General features: G+C 46.2%; 6 non-coding genes across 6 annotated transcripts; all 6 read left to right on the forward strand.

The window, feature by feature from the left end:
* The first annotated feature begins 316 nt into the window (after window positions 1-316).
* On the forward strand, window positions 317-507 carry LOC130341842 (U2 spliceosomal RNA). Its single transcript, XR_008881605.1, has one exon. It is a non-coding gene; the product is annotated as a U2 spliceosomal RNA (small nuclear RNA).
* Window positions 508-2,559: 2,052 nt separating this feature from the next.
* On the forward strand, window positions 2,560-2,750 carry LOC130341843 (U2 spliceosomal RNA). The gene has a single exon (XR_008881606.1). It is a non-coding gene; the product is annotated as a U2 spliceosomal RNA (small nuclear RNA).
* Window positions 2,751-4,836: 2,086 nt separating this feature from the next.
* Window positions 4,837-5,027, forward strand: LOC130341800 (U2 spliceosomal RNA). Its single transcript, XR_008881571.1, has one exon. It is a non-coding gene; the product is annotated as a U2 spliceosomal RNA (small nuclear RNA).
* Window positions 5,028-7,124: 2,097 nt separating this feature from the next.
* LOC130341844 (U2 spliceosomal RNA) lies at window positions 7,125-7,315 on the forward strand. Its single transcript, XR_008881607.1, has one exon. It is a non-coding gene; the product is annotated as a U2 spliceosomal RNA (small nuclear RNA).
* A 2,084-nt stretch (window positions 7,316-9,399) lies between these two features.
* On the forward strand, window positions 9,400-9,590 carry LOC130341846 (U2 spliceosomal RNA). Its single transcript, XR_008881608.1, has one exon. It is a non-coding gene; the product is annotated as a U2 spliceosomal RNA (small nuclear RNA).
* Window positions 9,591-11,670: 2,080 nt separating this feature from the next.
* Window positions 11,671-11,861, forward strand: LOC130341847 (U2 spliceosomal RNA). The gene has a single exon (XR_008881609.1). It is a non-coding gene; the product is annotated as a U2 spliceosomal RNA (small nuclear RNA).
* The last annotated feature ends 1,044 nt before the right edge of the window (window positions 11,862-12,905 follow it).

Below are 12,905 nucleotides of genomic sequence, written 5' to 3' on the forward strand. Positions count from 1 at the left end.
AAGGTAGGTGTGTGCTTGTGTGTGTGTTTCCTATGCAGATCCTAAGCCCAGTGTCACATGCAAGTAGGAGGAGTAAGAAGGGTTCCTGGCAAATCCGGGTTATGGATTGCATTTAAAAAGGCCCCGTGGGAGTGCAATGGGCCCCTGTCTTGCTGCTTAGCAATAATGGTATGGGTTTAGGTTCTGCTGTGTGTACTGGTGGTTGACTGCCCCCCAGCCCAGAGTGTGCATGGAAAATTGTCTGGCAGCCTCCCTGACAGCAAGCAGTGATAGTGCCCATGAAGGGGACCTTGTTGGGCCCGCCCCTTTCACGGTTATCGCTTCTCGGCCTTTTGGCTAAGATCAAGTGTAGTATCTGTTCTTATCAGTTTAATATCTGATACGTCCCCTATCTGGGGACCATATATTAAATGGATTTTTGAGAACGGGGGCCGATTTCGAAGCTTGCTTCCGTCGCCCTATGCATTGACCCGATATGGCAGTATCTTCGGGTACAGTGCACCACCCCCTTACAGGGTTAAAAAGAAAGATTCCTACTTTCATTGCTACCTGCTTGCTGGCTAGCCAGCTAGCCAGCCCTGTGGGCCTTGCTGCTGCTGCTTCTGCTGCTTCTGCTTCTGCTTGTGTCTGGCCCCTGTTGGAGCGTCCAGGCACAGGACTTCTGCTGCTGCTGACTAAATGGCCTCCTTAATTGGATCATTTGAGTAGCCAGCACACCTGTGCAGGTAGGGCATGACATGATAGGCAGCTGCCTTGATAGCGGGTGGGTGCTGAATGTTCCTAATTGACAAAATAAGATTAATGCTTATGAAGAAATATAAAATCTCATCCCTTCCCCAATATCGCGCCACACCCCTACCCCTTAATTCCCTGGTTGAACGTGATGGACATATGTCTTTTTTCGACCGTACTAACTATGTAACTATGTAACATAACATGGGGGGGGGTCTCCTGGCTGTTCACACAGGTGTGTCATTGCTGTACATTGACCATGCATTGCTTCTGTGGTATTGCAAAGGCAAAGACAAATGCTTCCAGCCATCCATTGCACTAATGGATTGGTCATCAGCTGGCTGTCTATGTCCCGCATCAATATAGACCAAAGTACAGAGGGTTAGGCTATGCTATTGTGCACCTACCTGATGCATCAGAAGGTGCGAGGCCCTTGCTAAATTCTGTGCACAGACTTTGAGATCTATGCTTTAGACTGTATCTAAACCTGCTCCAACATGGACTGACATTCTGGCCTACTTTCAGCCGATGCGACTTGTCTGTCGCTGAACAGTCGCTTTTTATGTATTCAGCACCTATGTATAATGTTGTAAAAATGCTCTAGAAGCTAAAGTCGCAGAAATGTCACACATATTTGGCCTGCAACTTTCTGTGCGACAAATTCAGACAGGAAAAATCAGTATAAATCCTTAGAAAATTATCCCCCAGTGTCTCCATCTGCTGGCGGTATTGAATAAGCATTGCTGCACTGATGGGGTATGCATTAGACGAAAAAAAAGAAGAAAAAGAAGAATAATACGCCCAGAAAAGAGGCGAAAAGGAGAAAAACGTAAAAAAACGTGAAAAAAAAGTAAGAGGAAGAGAAGGGAAAAAAAGGTGGAAATGGGTTTAAAAGTGATTTCGGCGGAGAAATATATATATATATATATATATATATATATATATATATATATATGCGCACACACACACATAGATATAAACGTATTCTCCGTTGAGATATTGCAGCCGCTGCTGTGTCCAGGCCCAGGAGCCTTAGCACTGTGCTGTGATGTCACTCAATACCACTGACATCACTAGGTGTAAACAACATCTCTCCTTTGCTGTGTATGTGACTATGGAGCTGTTTGGTGATGTCGTCTATTACGGCCTTCATAGAAGCAACAGGAGATTGTTGCATCCATCTTGAACCCTCAGAACTACAGTGCTATGATGTCACTCACTTCCACAGGCCTTGCAGAGTGTAAACAACAACAACCCAGCTTTGTTGTGTATGTAACCAAAGGGATTTGTGATGTCACCTAGAACCTTCACAGCAGCGACAGCTTTATGAGGAGCATCAGCACTGCTCTGCCTGAGCAGAACCATCACCGCCATAGGTTGTCAAATAACCCGGATTTAACCCACACAGGTAAGTCCAATGGGGTGCAGGCATGTCCTCTATGCTTACAGCTTCCCGTGGGTGTTGGTTTGATACCGTTTGGGGACAGCCAAGGAGGCATCTGCAGGCAACAAAGGTAGGTGTGTGCTTGTGTGTGTGTTTCCTATGCAGATCCTAAGCCCAGTGTCACATGCAAGTAGGAGGAGTAAGAAGGGTTCCTGGCAAATCCGGGTTATGGATTGCATTTAAAAAGGCCCCGTGGGAGTGCAATGGGCCCCTGTCTTGCTGCTTAGCAATAATGGTATGGGTTTAGGTTCTGCTGTGTGTACTGGTGGTTGACTGCCCCCCAGCCCAGAGTGTGCATGGAAAATTGTCTGGCAGCCTCCCTGACAGCAAGCAGTGATAGTGCCCATGAAGGGGACCTTGTTGGGCCCGCCCCTTTCACGGTTATCGCTTCTCGGCCTTTTGGCTAAGATCAAGTGTAGTATCTGTTCTTATCAGTTTAATATCTGATACGTCCCCTATCTGGGGACCATATATTAAATGGATTTTTGAGAACGGGGGCCGATTTCGAAGCTTGCTTCCGTCGCCCTATGCATTGACCCGATATGGCAGTATCTTCGGGTACAGTGCACCACCCCCTTACAGGGTTAAAAAGAAAGATTCCTACTTTCATTGCTACCTGCTTGCTGGCTAGCCAGCTAGCCAGCCCTGTGGGCCTTGCTGCTGCTGCAGCCAAAAAACAAAAGGTGGTGCTGCTGCTGCTTCTGCTGCTTCTGCTTCTGCTTGTGTCTGGCCCCTGTTGGAGCGTCCAGGCACAGGACTTCTGCTGCTGCTGACTAAATGGCCTCCTTAATTGGATCATTTGAGTAGCCAGCACACCTGTGCAGGTAGGGCATGACATGATAGGCAGCTGCCTTGATAGCGGGTGGGTGCTGAATGTTCCTAATTGACAAAATAAGATTAATGCTTATGAAGAAATATAAAATCTCATCCCTTCCCCAATATCGCGCCACACCCCTACCCCTTAATTCCCTGGTTGAACGTGATGGACATATGTCTTTTTTCGACCGTACTAACTATGTAACTATGTAACATAACATGGGGGGGGGTCTCCTGGCTGTTCACACAGGTGTGTCATTGCTGTACATTGACCATGCATTGCTTCTGTGGTATTGCAAAGGCAAAGACAAATGCTTCCAGCCATCCATTGCACTAATGGATTGGTCATCAGCTGGCTGTCTATGTCCCGCATCAATATAGACCAAAGTACAGAGGGTTAGGCTATGCTATTGTGCACCTACCTGATGCATCAGAAGGTGCGAGGCCCTTGCTAAATTCTGTGCACAGACTTTGAGATCTATGCTTTAGACTGTATCTAAACCTGCTCCAACATGGACTGACATTCTGGCCTACTTTCAGCCGATGCGACTTGTCTGTCGCTGAACAGTCGCTTTTTATGTATTCAGCACCTATGTATAATGTTGTAAAAATGCTCTAGAAGCTAAAGTCGCAGAAATGTCACACATATTTGGCCTGCAACTTTCTGTGCGACAAATTCAGACAGGAAAAATCAGTATAAATCCTTAGAAAATTATCCCCCAGTGTCTCCATCTGCTGGCGGTATTGAATAAGCATTGCTGCACTGATGGGGTATGCATTAGACGAAAAAAAAGAAGAAAAAGAAGAATAATACGCCCAGAAAAGAGGCGAAAAGGAGAAAAACGTAAAAAAACGTGAAAAAAAAGTAAGAGGAAGAGAAGGGAAAAAAAGGTGGAAATGGGTTTAAAAGTGATTTCGGCGGAGAAATATATATATATATATATATATATATATATATATATATATATATATGCGCACACACACACATAGATATAAACGTATTCTCCGTTGAGATATTGCAGCCGCTGCTGTGTCCAGGCCCAGGAGCCTTAGCACTGTGCTGTGATGTCACTCAATACCACTGACATCACTAGGTGTAAACAACATCTCTCCTTTGCTGTGTATGTGACTATGGAGCTGTTTGGTGATGTCGTCTATTACGGCCTTCATAGAAGCAACAGGAGATTGTTGCATCCATCTTGAACCCTCAGAACTACAGTGCTATGATGTCACTCACTTCCACAGGCCTTGCAGAGTGTAAACAACAACAACCCAGCTTTGTTGTGTATGTAACCAAAGGGATTTGTGATGTCACCTAGAACCTTCACAGCAGCGACAGCTTTATGAGGAGCATCAGCACTGCTCTGCCTGAGCAGAACCATCACCGCCATAGGTTGTCAAATAACCCGGATTTAACCCACACAGGTAAGTCCAATGGGGTGCAGGCATGTCCTCTATGCTTACAGCTTCCCGTGGGTGTTGGTTTGATACCGTTTGGGGACAGCCAAGGAGGCATCTGCAGGCAACAAAGGTAGGTGTGTGCTTGTGTGTGTGTTTCCTATGCAGATCCTAAGCCCAGTGTCACATGCAAGTAGGAGGAGTAAGAAGGGTTCCTGGCAAATCCGGGTTATGGATTGCATTTAAAAAGGCCCCGTGGGAGTGCAATGGGCCCCTGTCTTGCTGCTTAGCAATAATGGTATGGGTTTAGGTTCTGCTGTGTGTACTGGTGGTTGACTGCCCCCCAGCCCAGAGTGTGCATGGAAAATTGTCTGGCAGCCTCCCTGACAGCAAGCAGTGATAGTGCCCATGAAGGGGACCTTGTTGGGCCCGCCCCTTTCACGGTTATCGCTTCTCGGCCTTTTGGCTAAGATCAAGTGTAGTATCTGTTCTTATCAGTTTAATATCTGATACGTCCCCTATCTGGGGACCATATATTAAATGGATTTTTGAGAACGGGGGCCGATTTCGAAGCTTGCTTCCGTCGCCCTATGCATTGACCTGATATGGCAGTATCTTCGGGTACAGTGCACCACCCCCTTACAGGGTTAAAAAGAAAGATTCCTACTTTCATTGCTACCTGCTTGCTGGCTAGCCAGCTAGCCAGCCCTGTGGGCCTTGCTGCTGCTGCAGCCAAAAAACAAAAGGTGGTGCTGCTGCTGCTGCTGCTGCTTCTGCTGCTTCTGCTTCTGCTTGTGTCTGGCCCCTGTTGGAGCGTCCAGGCACAGGACTTCTGCTGCTGCTGACTAAATGGCCTCCTTAATTGGATCATTTGAGTAGCCAGCACACCTGTGCAGGTAGGGCATGACATGATAGGCAGCTGCCTTGATAGCGGGTGGGTGCTGAATGTTCCTAATTGACAAAATAAGATTAATGCTTATGAAGAAATATAAAATCTCATCCCTTCCCCAATATCGCGCCACACCCCTACCCCTTAATTCCCTGGTTGAACGTGATGGACATATGTCTTTTTTCGACCGTACTAACTATGTAACTATGTAACATAACATGGGGGGGGGTCTCCTGGCTGTTCACACAGGTGTGTCATTGCTGTACATTGACCATGCATTGCTTCTGTGGTATTGCAAAGGCAAAGACAAATGCTTCCAGCCATCCATTGCACTAATGGATTGGTCATCAGCTGGCTGTCTATGTCCCGCATCAATATAGACCAAAGTACAGAGGGTTAGGCTATGCTATTGTGCACCTACCTGATGCATCAGAAGGTGCGAGGCCCTTGCTAAATTCTGTGCACAGACTTTGAGATCTATGCTTTAGACTGTATCTAAACCTGCTCCAACATGGACTGACATTCTGGCCTACTTTCAGCCGATGCGACTTGTCTGTCGCTGAACAGTCGCTTTTTATGTATTCAGCACCTATGTATAATGTTGTAAAAATGCTCTAGAAGCTAAAGTCGCAGAAATGTCACACATATTTGGCCTGCAACTTTCTGTGCGACAAATTCAGACAGGAAAAATCAGTATAAATCCTTAGAAAATTATCCCCCAGTGTCTCCATCTGCTGGCGGTATTGAATAAGCATTGCTGCACTGATGGGGTATGCATTAGACGAAAAAAAAGAAGAAAAAGAAGAATAATACGCCCAGAAAAGAGGCGAAAAGGAGAAAAACGTAAAAAAACGTGAAAAAAAAGTAAGAGGAAGAGAAGGGAAAAAAAGGTGGAAATGGGTTTAAAAGTGATTTCGGCGGAGAAATATATATATATATATATATATATATATATATATATATATATATATATGCGCACACACACACATAGATATAAACGTATTCTCCGTTGAGATATTGCAGCCGCTGCTGTGTCCAGGCCCAGGAGCCTTAGCACTGTGCTGTGATGTCACTCAATACCACTGACATCACTAGGTGTAAACAACATCTCTCCTTTGCTGTGTATGTGACTATGGAGCTGTTTGGTGATGTCGTCTATTACGGCCTTCATAGAAGCAACAGGAGATTGTTGCATCCATCTTGAACCCTCAGAACTACAGTGCTATGATGTCACTCACTTCCACAGGCCTTGCAGAGTGTAAACAACAACAACCCAGCTTTGTTGTGTATGTAACCAAAGGGATTTGTGATGTCACCTAGAACCTTCACAGCAGCGACAGCTTTATGAGGAGCATCAGCACTGCTCTGCCTGAGCAGAACCATCACCGCCATAGGTTGTCAAATAACCCGGATTTAACCCACACAGGTAAGTCCAATGGGGTGCAGGCATGTCCTCTATGCTTACAGCTTCCCGTGGGTGTTGGTTTGATACCGTTTGGGGACAGCCAAGGAGGCATCTGCAGGCAACAAAGGTAGGTGTGTGCTTGTGTGTGTGTTTCCTATGCAGATCCTAAGCCCAGTGTCACATGCAAGTAGGAGGAGTAAGAAGGGTTCCTGGCAAATCCGGGTTATGGATTGCATTTAAAAAGGCCCCGTGGGAGTGCAATGGGCCCCTGTCTTGCTGCTTAGCAATAATGGTATGGGTTTAGGTTCTGCTGTGTGTACTGGTGGTTGACTGCCCCCCAGCCCAGAGTGTGCATGGAAAATTGTCTGGCAGCCTCCCTGACAGCAAGCAGTGATAGTGCCCATGAAGGGGACCTTGTTGGGCCCGCCCCTTTCACGGTTATCGCTTCTCGGCCTTTTGGCTAAGATCAAGTGTAGTATCTGTTCTTATCAGTTTAATATCTGATACGTCCCCTATCTGGGGACCATATATTAAATGGATTTTTGAGAACGGGGGCCGATTTCGAAGCTTGCTTCCGTCGCCCTATGCATTGACCCGATATGGCAGTATCTTCGGGTACAGTGCACCACCCCCTTACAGGGTTAAAAAGAAAGATTCCTACTTTCATTGCTACCTGCTTGCTGGCTAGCCAGCTAGCCAGCCCTGTGGGCCTTGCTGCTGCTGCAGCCAAAAAACAAAAGGTGGTGCTGCTGCTGCTTCTGCTGCTTCTGCTTCTGCTTGTGTCTGGCCCCTGTTGGAGCGTCCAGGCACAGGACTTCTGCTGCTGCTGACTAAATGGCCTCCTTAATTGGATCATTTGAGTAGCCAGCACACCTGTGCAGGTAGGGCATGACATGATAGGCAGCTGCCTTGATAGCGGGTGGGTGCTGAATGTTCCTAATTGACAAAATAAGATTAATGCTTATGAAGAAATATAAAATCTCATCCCTTCCCCAATATCGCGCCACACCCCTACCCCTTAATTCCCTGGTTGAACGTGATGGACATATGTCTTTTTTCGACCGTACTAACTATGTAACTATGTAACATAACATGGGGGGGGGTCTCCTGGCTGTTCACACAGGTGTGTCATTGCTGTACATTGACCATGCATTGCTTCTGTGGTATTGCAAAGGCAAAGACAAATGCTTCCAGCCATCCATTGCACTAATGGATTGGTCATCAGCTGGCTGTCTATGTCCCGCATCAATATAGACCAAAGTACAGAGGGTTAGGCTATGCTATTGTGCACCTACCTGATGCATCAGAAGGTGCGAGGCCCTTGCTAAATTCTGTGCACAGACTTTGAGATCTATGCTTTAGACTGTATCTAAACCTGCTCCAACATGGACTGACATTCTGGCCTACTTTCAGCCGATGCGACTTGTCTGTCGCTGAACAGTCGCTTTTTATGTATTCAGCACCTATGTATAATGTTGTAAAAATGCTCTAGAAGCTAAAGTCGCAGAAATGTCACACATATTTGGCCTGCAACTTTCTGTGCGACAAATTCAGACAGGAAAAATCAGTATAAATCCTTAGAAAATTATCCCCCAGTGTCTCCATCTGCTGGCGGTATTGAATAAGCATTGCTGCACTGATGGGGTATGCATTAGACGAAAAAAAAGAAGAAAAAGAAGAATAATACGCCCAGAAAAGAGGCGAAAAGGAGAAAAACGTAAAAAAACGTGAAAAAAAAGTAAGAGGAAGAGAAGGGAAAAAAAGGTGGAAATGGGTTTAAAAGTGATTTCGGCGGAGAAATATATATATATATATATATATATATATATATATATATATATATGCGCACACACACACATAGATATAAACGTATTCTCCGTTGAGATATTGCAGCCGCTGCTGTGTCCAGGCCCAGGAGCCTTAGCACTGTGCTGTGATGTCACTCAATACCACTGACATCACTAGGTGTAAACAACATCTCTCCTTTGCTGTGTATGTGACTATGGAGCTGTTTGGTGATGTCGTCTATTACGGCCTTCATAGAAGCAACAGGAGATTGTTGCATCCATCTTGAACCCTCAGAACTACAGTGCTATGATGTCACTCACTTCCACAGGCCTTGCAGAGTGTAAACAACAACAACCCAGCTTTGTTGTGTATGTAACCAAAGGGATTTGTGATGTCACCTAGAACCTTCACAGCAGCGACAGCTTTATGAGGAGCATCAGCACTGCTCTGCCTGAGCAGAACCATCACCGCCATAGGTTGTCAAATAACCCGGATTTAACCCACACAGGTAAGTCCAATGGGGTGCAGGCATGTCCTCTATGCTTACAGCTTCCCGTGGGTGTTGGTTTGATACCGTTTGGGGACAGCCAAGGAGGCATCTGCAGGCAACAAAGGTAGGTGTGTGCTTGTGTGTGTGTTTCCTATGCAGATCCTAAGCCCAGTGTCACATGCAAGTAGGAGGAGTAAGAAGGGTTCCTGGCAAATCCGGGTTATGGATTGCATTTAAAAAGGCCCCGTGGGAGTGCAATGGGCCCCTGTCTTGCTGCTTAGCAATAATGGTATGGGTTTAGGTTCTGCTGTGTGTACTGGTGGTTGACTGCCCCCCAGCCCAGAGTGTGCATGGAAAATTGTCTGGCAGCCTCCCTGACAGCAAGCAGTGATAGTGCCCATGAAGGGGACCTTGTTGGGCCCGCCCCTTTCACGGTTATCGCTTCTCGGCCTTTTGGCTAAGATCAAGTGTAGTATCTGTTCTTATCAGTTTAATATCTGATACGTCCCCTATCTGGGGACCATATATTAAATGGATTTTTGAGAACGGGGGCCGATTTCGAAGCTTGCTTCCGTCGCCCTATGCATTGACCCGATATGGCAGTATCTTCGGGTACAGTGCACCACCCCCTTACAGGGTTAAAAAGAAAGATTCCTACTTTCATTGCTACCTGCTTGCTGGCTAGCCAGCTAGCCAGCCCTGTGGGCCTTGCTGCTGCTGCAGCCAAAAAACAAAAGGTGGTGCTGCTGCTGCTTCTGCTGCTTCTGCTTCTGCTTGTGTCTGGCCCCTGTTGGAGCGTCCAGGCACAGGACTTCTGCTGCTGCTGACTAAATGGCCTCCTTAATTGGATCATTTGAGTAGCCAGCACACCTGTGCAGGTAGGGCATGACATGATAGGCAGCTGCCTTGATAGCGGGTGGGTGCTGAATGTTCCTAATTGACAAAATAAGATTAATGCTTATGAAGAAATATAAAATCTCATCCCTTCCCCAATATCGCGCCACACCCCTACCCCTTAATTCCCTGGTTGAACGTGATGGACATATGTCTTTTTTCGACCGTACTAACTATGTAACTATGTAACATAACATGGGGGGGGGTCTCCTGGCTGTTCACACAGGTGTGTCATTGCTGTACATTGACCATGCATTGCTTCTGTGGTATTGCAAAGGCAAAGACAAATGCTTCCAGCCATCCATTGCACTAATGGATTGGTCATCAGCTGGCTGTCTATGTCCCGCATCAATATAGACCAAAGTACAGAGGGTTAGGCTATGCTATTGTGCACCTACCTGATGCATCAGAAGGTGCGAGGCCCTTGCTAAATTCTGTGCACAGACTTTGAGATCTATGCTTTAGACTGTATCTAAACCTGCTCCAACATGGACTGACATTCTGGCCTACTTTCAGCCGATGCGACTTGTCTGTCGCTGAACAGTCGCTTTTTATGTATTCAGCACCTATGTATAATGTTGTAAAAATGCTCTAGAAGCTAAAGTCGCAGAAATGTCACACATATTTGGCCTGCAACTTTCTGTGCGACAAATTCAGACAGGAAAAATCAGTATAAATCCTTAGAAAATTATCCCCCAGTGTCTCCATCTGCTGGCGGTATTGAATAAGCATTGCTGCACTGATGGGGTATGCATTAGACGAAAAAAAAGAAGAAAAAGAAGAATAATACGCCCAGAAAAGAGGCGAAAAGGAGAAAAACGTAAAAAAACGTGAAAAAAAAGTAAGAGGAAGAGAAGGGAAAAAAAGGTGGAAATGGGTTTAAAAGTGATTTCGGCGGAGAAATATATATATATATATATATATATATATATATATATATATGCGCACACACACACATAGATATAAACGTATTCTCCGTTGAGATATTGCAGCCGCTGCTGTGTCCAGGCCCAGGAGCCTTAGCACTGTGCTGTGATGTCACTCAATACCACTGACATCACTAGGTGTAAACAACATCTCTCCTTTGCTGTGTATGTGACTATGGAGCTGTTTGGTGATGTCGTCTATTACGGCCTTCATAGAAGCAACAGGAGATTGTTGCATCCATCTTGAACCCTCAGAACTACAGTGCTATGATGTCACTCACTTCCACAGGCCTTGCAGAGTGTAAACAACAACAACCCAGCTTTGTTGTGTATGTAACCAAAGGGATTTGTGATGTCACCTAGAACCTTCACAGCAGCGACAGCTTTATGAGGAGCATCAGCACTGCTCTGCCTGAGCAGAACCATCACCGCCATAGGTTGTCAAATAACCCGGATTTAACCCACACAGGTAAGTCCAATGGGGTGCAGGCATGTCCTCTATGCTTACAGCTTCCCGTGGGTGTTGGTTTGATACCGTTTGGGGACAGCCAAGGAGGCATCTGCAGGCAACAAAGGTAGGTGTGTGCTTGTGTGTGTGTTTCCTATGCAGATCCTAAGCCCAGTGTCACATGCAAGTAGGAGGAGTAAGAAGGGTTCCTGGCAAATCCGGGTTATGGATTGCATTTAAAAAGGCCCCGTGGGAGTGCAATGGGCCCCTGTCTTGCTGCTTAGCAATAATGGTATGGGTTTAGGTTCTGCTGTGTGTACTGGTGGTTGACTGCCCCCCAGCCCAGAGTGTGCATGGAAAATTGTCTGGCAGCCTCCCTGACAGCAAGCAGTGATAGTGCCCATGAAGGGGACCTTGTTGGGCCCGCCCCTTTCACGGTTATCGCTTCTCGGCCTTTTGGCTAAGATCAAGTGTAGTATCTGTTCTTATCAGTTTAATATCTGATACGTCCCCTATCTGGGGACCATATATTAAATGGATTTTTGAGAACGGGGGCCGATTTCGAAGCTTGCTTCCGTCGCCCTATGCATTGACCCGATATGGCAGTATCTTCGGGTACAGTGCACCACCCCCTTACAGGGTTAAAAAGAAAGATTCCTACTTTCATTGCTACCTGCTTGCTGGCTAGCCAGCTAGCCAGCCCTGTGGGCCTTGCTGCTGCTGCAGCCAAAAAACAAAAGGTGGTGCTGCTGCTGCTTCTGCTGCTTCTGCTTCTGCTTGTGTCTGGCCCCTGTTGGAGCGTCCAGGCACAGGACTTCTGCTGCTGCTGACTAAATGGCCTCCTTAATTGGATCATTTGAGTAGCCAGCACACCTGTGCAGGTAGGGCATGACATGATAGGCAGCTGCCTTGATAGCGGGTGGGTGCTGAATGTTCCTAATTGACAAAATAAGATTAATGCTTATGAAGAAATATAAAATCTCATCCCTTCCCCAATATCGCGCCACACCCCTACCCCTTAATTCCCTGGTTGAACGTGATGGACATATGTCTTTTTTCGACCGTACTAACTATGTAACTATGTAACATAACATGGGGGGGGTCTCCTGGCTGTTCACACAGGTGTGTCATTGCTGTACATTGACCATGCATTGCTTCTGTGGTATTGCAAAGGCAAAGACAAATGCTTCCAGCCATCCATTGCACTAATGGATTGGTCATCAGCTGGCTGTCTATGTCCCGCATCAATATAGACCAAAGTACAGAGGGTTAGGCTATGCTATTGTGCACCTACCTGATGCATCAGAAGGTGCGAGGCCCTTGCTAAATTCTGTGCACAGACTTTGAGATCTATGCTTTAGACTGTATCTAAACCTGCTCCAACATGGACTGACATTCTGGCCTACTTTCAGCCGATGCGACTTGTCTGTCGCTGAACAGTCGCTTTTTATGTATTCAGCACCTATGTATAATGTTGTAAAAATGCTCTAGAAGCTAAAGTCGCAGAAATGTCACACATATTTGGCCTGCAACTTTCTGTGCGACAAATTCAGACAGGAAAAATCAGTATAAATCCTTAGAAAATTATCCCCCAGTGTCTCCATCTGCTGGCGGTATTGAATAAGCATTGCTGCACTGATGGGGTATGCATTAGACGAAAAAAAAGAAGAAAAAG

The sequence above is a fragment of the Hyla sarda genome, unplaced genomic scaffold (genome assembly GCF_029499605.1).
Source record: "Hyla sarda isolate aHylSar1 unplaced genomic scaffold, aHylSar1.hap1 scaffold_629, whole genome shotgun sequence".
Lineage (NCBI taxonomy): Eukaryota > Metazoa > Chordata > Amphibia > Anura > Hylidae > Hyla > Hyla sarda.